The sequence below is a fragment of the Convolutriloba macropyga genome, chromosome 2 (genome assembly GCF_964194025.1).
Source record: "Convolutriloba macropyga chromosome 2, txConMacr16.3, whole genome shotgun sequence".
In the NCBI taxonomy this organism is placed as follows: Eukaryota; Metazoa; Xenacoelomorpha; order Acoela; family Convolutidae; genus Convolutriloba; species Convolutriloba macropyga.
The window spans coordinates 21,375,595-21,385,732 of record NC_134469.1 but is presented as its reverse complement, the minus strand read 5'-3'; positions in this window follow the sequence as shown (position 1 = coordinate 21,385,732).

Sequence of the window (10,138 nt, the reverse complement as noted above, 5' to 3'; positions counted from 1 at the left end):
AATTAATTTTTTTTGTTCTTGTTAGGCTTTATTCCTTGTTCTTGTTTATTTTTTCCTGGTTTTTGTTAGGCTGGAAATTTTTACATTCTGCACTATATTATTTTGTTGTTAAATCAGTGCTCGAGATTACACATATCTCCAAATCCACCCAAAGTCTTTTCATATCAAACATGGGTTTTATAATATGGTACATTGAAACTCCAGCTTAGCTGATTAATAGAGCATAAAAATTTGAATTATGTTAGGAAAAATTATCTTAACCTCATTTTTTTGTTCTGAATAAAAGTTTACTTCCGCAACAAATTTTTTGTTCTTGAAGATCACACAATACCAAACACGTCTTTTGTATCTAAAATGTTATTGAATTACTTTGCACGAATACATTTAATAATTTGGAACTTATCAGAACTGATTAATATAACCGCAAAAGTCCAGATGCTGTAAATAAATTGGTTGTATTTGATCAGAACGTTTGATTGTTCTCCCAAGAACATCTGAACTAATCGAAAAAACTGAAGACGAGAAAGAAAATGGAAAAGAAAACAGAAGACAATACAAAATAAGCAACGATAACAGTATCTGTTAAAAGGTTATTAAAGTTTTTAAAAATTTTAAAAAATTAACCGAGTTAAAGAAAAATGCAGCAGTCACTGAAATTGACCATTTGCAACGCAGAAATTGTAATTAATATCTCCGGAACTCTGCTCAGTCAACTCTCCGTTGGAAAACAAATCAACATTTTCTGTTAACAAAAAAATCAGCATATATTAATATTGCCGCGAAAACATACGAGTCTGTTTTTATTCAAATATCATGTCTATACAAAAGTTCTCCTTAATCAATAGATTATGATCATTGGAATTTTTAGAATGTGTCAAATCCGAGAAAATCTACATCATCATGACTTGCAATGATAAATACTGTTTTCATGATAGACATTAAGTGGTGATCGCACACATGACAACTCCTAAAAAATGAACATTCTTCAAAAAATTAACATTATACTGCTCTCCTCAACCATTAGAGTATTGCGAAAAAGGTTAACGATTTTCAATGACGACCAGTCCATTTATTTAACGGTGCGATGCAAACATCACAAACTAACGAAAAATTGTAATTTCGTTTTTTTATTAGTTCTGACCATTATCACATAATTATTTGAATTTTTTTCAATTTGAAATCCTTTGGTAGCCAAAAATTAAAACTAAAGACAAATTTGATCACATTTGCACAACATAGCAATTTTTTCCCGCTATTTTCCGTCAGGAAGATTGAATTGTGGTCACGCTACTTAGTGTCCCTTTGCCGATGCACTTGCAGCAACAACTATAAAAAATTAGTTTAATTAGTATATAAATAGTAGAAGTTTTGGATATTAGTCCTATGAACCATAGAAACATATATGGTTCTTACTAAGCATGAAAAAATCACCAATCATTTTTATTAGTCGTTGCACGATCATTCTAAGAAACTTGTCTTTGATGAAATATATGTTCTTAATATGTATTTTGTATGAATATTGAGAACAATCATCCCGGGAGCCTTAATGCTTTTAAAATTTTGAGGTTATTTGTAAAAACTTTTCAAACAATAAATCACTTTCAAAATGTTAACCACAAGAGCGTGTTCTTCTAAACATGTTCTTTTAAGGAATTTTTGTTAAATTCAAATTTGAGTTTTTACTATCACCAAGTATTTTTCAACCTCAGAATAGTCATTCAATTTGAAAATGTAAACTACCATAGCGTCTTTTTTAGAATATTATAAAATATTTTTTAATTTTTTTGATATCTCTTTTAAAATGTCTGAAACAAAAAAAATTCTTGTACTGGGATGTATCGCCGCGAAACTAATAGTGATGTTCTAATAGCAAACAAAAAACCCATGCCTGGCAATATTCCCAGAAGATTTTGAAGAGCTTGTACTGAACAAAAGATTCGGCAGGCATCCAGCATTTAAATTAAACGTGTGTGGTTACGGTTCATTTGCATGCTGACCCTTTATATCCCATAATTAATATTTAAGAGGAGGTAGCTATCAACTTATGTTTTAGGTATCTACACAATATCAGTAGCATATTATTCAGAAATTCTTCCGAGGAGGTTTGCGTGGCTTGGACCTCTAATTGCAACTCAACTGGCGGGTTTTGTGTTTGGGGGCTTTTGGCCCGTTTTACTTGGATGGTTACTACTCTCAGAAGAAAGCACCTCTCATGAACTATACACTCTTATCTGCAGCTCCCCTTTGATCTTACTCACTATTTTGGCTGTTCCCCTTTTTGAGGAATCTGCCGTTTTCCTTGCATCACAGGGAAAATCCGAAAAGGCTGATAAAATTTTTCGAAAGTACGCAACATCAAGAAATAAGAAACTACCGGCACGTTTTATCATCAAGGACAAATATGACGAAAAATTATCAAAATTGAACCCAGAAAAGAAATTTTCATACACTGCCTGTTTGCTTTACACACTGAAAAGTCGGAAAATAATGCGTAAATTTATCTGCATTGTCATGATAGGAACAACTACAATCGTCACAAGTTTGGGGAGTAATTTCATTGCGAACAAGTTGCTCGTTTTGCTTGGAGAGCTGGGTTTCGAATACGAAGATCGCGATCGCGAACATCAATCTTTCAATTTGTCTCCCGATAACTATTGGAAATTTCTGGTTTTTCAACTTACGGGCGTTGTCCCCCTTGTGGCGCTCGCAGCAGCGTTGAAGGCAGCCAGGGGTAAAATCAGGCAAGAGCTTCTTTCTGTGGAAAAATATTCTCATTTCTTCGTTTATATCTAATCTAAAGTTGAAACTTTTGCATCCCTATAATAAAATATGGCTAATGCCAACGTCTTAGTAGTAAAATGCACAGCTGAATATGAAAGTAAAAACACGCATTAGTTTGCTTGCACAGCCTTCATGAAAACAAAAATTTTGCTCACATATTTTTCAATAGAACTTCAATCGGCATTAAGTCTCGAACTTGCTTAGATAAACATCAACAGGAGATCCGATTGTTTCACGAGATCACAGAGTTTGGAGGTTTGCTGAATTTTTATAACCCAATTATTGATATCTATTAACTGACTTGATTTTCGATGGTGTATTTTTGGATGGTTCATCTTTAAAAACCGGAAGAGCAAAAGAATTTTGGATTTTTGCTCTACTATCAGTCATAAAGCTCTTAATAAGAACTTGTATTTTTCCAAGACAGCCAGATCACCTGAAGACAATAGTTTGGATTACGAATTCAAAGGCGAAGTAGTGAACTTTATGTCTATTGTGTCCAGTTTTGGTTGGTTTGCCGTTAAAAAGTGCTACTTGTTATCTTCGCAGAATCACTCATCCTGAAATGAAATATAGAATTGCACTGGTTTTCAATCCCTATACTTATTGGGTGAGATCAAGGTACTTTGCTTGGGCTGACCACCTGGAGACTGACTAGCGCTCAAATCTCTAACAAATTGAAAGGGGAGTTTCGATGACTTTTGGACGTCTACTGGGGGGTTATTTTGTCCCCACGCTGTTATTGTTGGCTGTAAGAAATTCTAGTTGGAATAATGAATTGATTCGAGTAATCAAGTAACTTCAAATGAATGAACAAGAAATGTAAAAGATCACAACATTAAATCAAAATTCAACCACAGTTTTTTTTATAAAAGACGGTTCACAACTTTAACGTTATAAGCAAATTCACAACTACAGAGCTATTCTCAACAGAATTCTTTAGCACAAGAGGTTCTCCAAATAGCTCTCAATTATGCACTTGATCTAACTGTCATTCTCCGTTGTTCTCAATTTATCAAGTCTGGCCAACTCTCTCAACAATGTTTTTGTTATCGCAGCTTCTCTACAGATCAACTCCTAAGCTACAGCTCTGTTATGGTACTGTTTTGGCAATGTTGTTGTTCTACTCCTTAGTAACTAATCAAGCAACAACGTACAAGAAAGTTCAAACAAAACAATCTGTTCACTTCGCATTATGGACCACATTAGTTATCTCTTTCTTATGTAAATTTAGTTGTGTCTTCAAATGAACAGTTGAAAGTCCTGAACGCCCGCCTTCTTTATACATTGCTGACTTCTACTCAAGCCATTCAAACTAAAACAAAAGCAGTATCAGTTTTATGAAGCTACCAATTAAAAAATCGTTCAACCACTGAGCTCAAAAATTGGCCTTTTTTGGAAGTTCAAAGTCCCCCCATGGTATCTAGAAAACAAATTGCTCAAAAGTGACAGGGATGGAATTTGCCCCGTAATATGTACTAACTTCCTACCAAGTGTGATCACGCTGAGATAAATACCTGATGATAAGTAACTTTTATAAATTTGGTCCCGATCAGAAAATTAATAATGCACCCGTTCAAATTCTACGACTTTCTGTTTTTATTCCATGTCTGGTTTGCCAAATGACTTTGAATTGCAAGTCAACAATCTTACTAACAATTTTTAGGAAACCGATTTTCGAAATTTAGTTCTATCATTTTCAATTGCGACACTTTTGTGAGAAAATTAGGATTTCCCAAATTTTACAGCGAGGTTTCTGCCAGAGGCATTGTAAAAATTCCTCTAATGGCAACGATAGAAACAGACTGAACCAGTCTGATAAATAAACAGAAAGGCCGGTGACAGATAACATCTGTTGTTGGCTAAAACTGCTACACTTTCAACCAATTTTTTAAAAATTAAAAAAAAATCCACACAGGCCTTCCATAGCAAGAGGCACAAATGATACTCCCACAAGGTTGTTGCCTTCTTTGAAGAACCGGTCTCATGTCAAAGCAGTCGCGTATCTCGTTCATGATCGCGGATTGTGACTAGGACACTCATCTAATTGTGAAACCTGCTTATAATACAAAAAGTTCAAATGGAATAAACTGGGTATTTTAGCTTAGGTTAAATACTCAGGTAATCGTAATTTTGAACACACTATACTCCACTGAGTGACGATAATTGCGTGGTTGTAATCGAGTTCTTCAATTTTGGCAATTGAAAAGTAGTGAAAGGGATGTTGAAAGAAGCACTTTGCCCGCAGTTTGAGAAACACCGCTATGATTTGCTATGGAGCCAGTATTATAAGCACAGTCTGTTCATATTTCAACCCTCCTATTTGGGTGCTGCTGATGTTGAACACAACTTCTAAGTGCCTGGCGCAAGTTGTGTCTGTTTTGACCTCTGTTGAACTTGGCAGGGCGTTTCCAGTTAGGGTTCGAAGTACCATGATCGGCTTAGGAGGGTTTCTAATGTTGGCCCCAATGCCCCTCTACCCCATTTTGATTGAAACCCTGTCATCAAAATCGCAGCATTACGTTACAGCCGTTACTATTGGAGTGTTTCTTTATGGTTTCTTGGGAGCCCTATTCTTTCCTACAACCAAAAAAGATGACCAATCCAAGAGCCACAAGAAAACTGACCAATCAAAAGAGCCAAAGAAAACAGATTCAGCAGACGTCCATGAAAAAGATGACCCATCCAATGAGGAGGAAAGCGAGGTTTCGTCAAGTGACGAAAGCGAAGAGTCTTCTAGTTACGAAAGTGACGAATCGACCGATGACGAAAAAATTGACTCCCATTATGAGGGCAAAAACGCCAATGAAAGTGGAAACGCGGCTCATTTAAAAAACATGGAAAAAGATCATAATAAACTTAAAAATACAAAAAAATTGAGAAGTAGAAATTGCTGTGAGCCGTAGCTTCATTGCCAAATTTGCCAAGTTGATCCTTACGTGTTAAAGTTACCTTTTGTTCATCACATTGATTGCATTGAAAGAGCTAAAAATTTTGATTGCATATTGTAAACTTTATGTTTAGATTTAATAAATGTTATAGTAGTGAAGTAAATTCTTCTTCTAGTCTGGCTCAGAATCTCCAATCAGGTTTATTAAGAAGTACCAAACAATTTAAAACTAAATTTGAATTAGTATCAGAAAAAACATAGTTAGTATGTTACCAAATATTTCTAGTCGTCTCTGGCCTAAAATGATAGGAAAATTCTGGCTAAACTATCCATTGCCAGTTGTTAGCTGGTAGTCATTGGACAAAAATTGAGGTATAACAAAATTATCAAAGTACCCCAGTGATTGCGGAATTTTTATCGTGTAAGATCTGACAAATTTCTGACAAAACCGTCTTGCTAATAGCCTGTAAGGGGATGCATCTTCTTATAAGATCTTATAAGACGTTTATCAGATCTTATACGATAAAAATTCCTCTTATAAGTTCTTACACGATAAAAAAATTCCTCTTATAAGTTCTTACACGATGAAAACTCTTCTTATAAGATCTTAAAGAATAAAAAATTCCTCTTATAAGATCTTATACGATAGAATTTCCTCTTATAAGATCTTACAAGATAAAAGTTCTTCTTATAAGATCTTACACGATAAAAAATTCCTCTTATAATTCTTACACGATAAAAATTCCTCTTATAAGATCTTATACGATAAAAATTCCTCTTATAAGATCTTACACGATAAAAATTCTTCTTATAAGATCTTACACGATAAAAAATTCCTCTTATAATTCTTACACGATAAAAATTCCTCTTATAAGATCTTATACGATAAAAATTCCTCTTATAAGATCTTACACGATAAAAATTCCTCTTATAAGATCTTACACGATAAAAATTCTTCTTATAAGATCTTAAACGATAAAAAATTCCTCTTATAATTCTTACACGATAAAAATTCCTCTTATAAGATCTTATACGATAAAAATTCTTCTTATAAGATCTTACACGATAAAAAATTCCTCTTATAATTCTTACACGATAAAAATTCCTCTTATAAGATCTTATACGATAAAAATTCCTCTTATAAGATCTTACACGATAAAAATTCCTCTTATAAGATCTTACACGATAAAAATTCTTCTTATAAGATCTTAAACGATAAAAAATTCCTCTTATAATTCTTACACGATAAAAATTCCTCTTATAAGATCTTATACGATAAAAATTCCTCTTATAAGTTATTACACGATAAAAATTCCTCTTATAAGATCTTATACGATAAAAATTCCTCTTTTAAGATCTTACACGACAAAAATTCTTCTTATGAAATCTTACATGATTAAAGTTTCTCTTATAAGTTCTTACACGATAAAAAAATTCCTCTTGTAAGATCTTATGCGATAAAAATTCTTCTTATAAGATCCTACACGATAAAAATTCCTCTTATAAGATCTTACACGATAAAAATTCTTCTTATAAGATCATACACGACAAAAGTTTTGCTTATAAGGTCTTACACGATAAAAATTCCTCTTATAAGATCTTATGCGATGAAAATTCTTCTTATAAGATCTTACACGATAAAAATTCCTCTTATAAGATCTTACACGATAAAAATTCTTCTTATAAGATCATACACGATAAAAGTTCTGCTTATAAGGTCTACACGATAAAAATTCTTCTTATAAGATCATACACGATAAAAGTTCTGCTTATAAGGTCTTACACGATAAAAATTCCTCTTATAAGATCTTCCACGATAAAAATTCCTCTTATAATATCTTACAGGATAAAAATTCCTCTTGTAACTTCTCACACGATAAAAATTCCTCTTATAAGATCTTCTACAAAAAAATTCCTCTTATAAGATCTTACACGATAAAAATTCCTCTTATAAGATCTTCTATGATAAAAATTCCTCTTATAAGATCTTACACGATAAAAATTCTTCTTATCAGATCTTACACGATAAAAATTCCACAATCACTGGGGTATGCTCACCAGGAACGAGAAAACTATTTGGCCAGTAGAACAAAACAGATCCTTGGAAAAAACAGTAACAATTAATTTCCTCTTTTGCTCAAAAAATGCACGTTTTCTAATATTGGTCACAGCGTCTGATAATGGCCACAGCTAACGGACTGACCACAACCCGAATTATAGATAGATACAAGAGTATTAAATTACAACAGGTTTAGTATCACTAAACCTAGTTTTACGGACTAATTTCGGTCCGCAAAACTTTATCCCTTAGCTTTGCATCTATGGGGCAGTTTTTTTAATTAACAATTTTGTAACGCTAGTCAATTTTGATACATATTGTATAACTACAAACGAAAGGCAAAAAAAGTTTCCCATATTCCGAAAGAGTTCACTAGAATAGAAAAATGTTGACCTCAAGAATAGTAGCCTGTGCATAGCATAACACAGAAAACTTTACCTTCAATTTTTCATGATGTGAACCTTGTGAATAAGCGGGGAAGTTTGGTTAATCTGAACAGCGCTTCTCTGTGCGATAAGAAACATATAGTCAAAGTAAAGTTTTTATGCTAATTATACTTGTTTCAAAGGCACGCTTCATTTTGAACAGAAAAGTCGAGCTTCCTTGTTTTGCTCCGCCTATTTTCTTTTCTTTGCATCTAGGGGTCAGAAGGCTGCATCGATAACCAGAGCAGAACAAACGAAAATATCAAAATTTTCAAATAAATGAATATGGTGTTGTCTCCTAAAAAATATTTTAGCTGAAACCAGGAGCTTCTTTTTGACCTGAATGAACTCAATTGAGAGCAATTTGGCCTAAACTATGTTGTTTGAGGCAGAATTAAGTAAAATATTTGATCGAAAACAATTGAAAAATAAGTGCTCCAATTTCAGGAACAACATTTTTCAATTTTGTGATGAGTGAGCCTGACTTTATGTGAATAGAAAACTGTTGCTAGTAAAATGATAACAAACTTTTAGCTAAATCGATTCTTATTATACCTTATGAGGAAAATTAGTAATCGGGCTTATCGTTTGATTTCCAAAGCGGATATAAGAACAGAAAATTTTTAAAATTTTGTTATTTTAATAACTCAACAATTGATGTCTTCCTGCAGTGTAGCAGGAAAAAAACTCTCCAAAACTATCCCAACCAAACAAAAAGATTCAAAACTAAGAATGAACTCTTCTAAGTATTTTACTTATTTCTTGAATGTGAATAAGTGCTCCTATTCACACTTTATTTGAATAGAAAACTGTTGCTAGTAAAATGATAACAAACTTTTATCTAAATCGATTCTTATTATACCTTATGAGGAAAATTAGTAATCGGGCTTATCGTTTGATTTCCACAGCGGATATAATAACAGAAAAGTTTTTAAATTTTGTAATTTTAATAACTCAACAATTGATGTGTTCCTGCAGTGTAGCAGGAAAAAAACTCTCCAAAACTATCCCAACCAAACAAAAAGATTCAAAACTAAGAATGAATTTTTCTTAGTATTTTACTTATTTCTTGAATGTGAATAAGTGCTCCTATTCACACTTTATTTGAATAGAAAACTGTTGCTAGTAAAATGATAACAAACTTTTATCTAAATCGATTCTTATTATACCTTATGAGGAAAATTAGTAATCGGGCTTATCGTTTGATTTCCACAGCGGATATAATAACAGAAAAGTTTTTAAATTTTGTAATTTTAATAACTCAACAATTGATGTGTTCCTGCAGTGTAGCAGGAAAAAAACTCTCCAAAACTATCCCAACCAAACAAAAAGATTCAAAACTAAGAATGAATTTTTCTTAGTATTTTACTTATTTCTTGAATGTGAATAAGTGCTCCTATTCACACTTTATTTGAATACAAAACTGTTGCTAGTAAAATGATAACAAATTTTTATCTAAATCAATTCTTATTATAACTTATGAGGAAAATTAGTAATCGGGCTTATCGTTTAATTTCCACAGCGGATATAATAACAGAAAAGTTTTTAAATTTTGTAATTTTAAAAACTCAACAATTGATGTGTTCCTGAAGTGTAGCAGGAAAAAAACTCTACAAAACTATCTCAACAAAACAAAAAGATTCAAAACTAAGAATGAATTTTTCTAAGTATTTTACTTATTTCTTGAATGTGAATAATGCTCCTGTTCACACTTAATGTGAATAGAAAACTGTTGATAGTAAAATGATAACAAACTTTTATCTAAATCGATTCTTATTATACCTTATGAGGAAAAATTAGTATTCGGGCTTATCGTTTGATTTCCACAGCGGATAAAATAACAGAAAATTTTTCAAATTTTGTTTTTTTTAATAACTAAACAGTTGATGTGTTCCTGTAGTGTAGCAGGAAAAAACTCTCCAAAACTATCCCAACCAAACAAAAAGATTCAAGTAATTTACTTATTTTTTCAAATTTTTAATT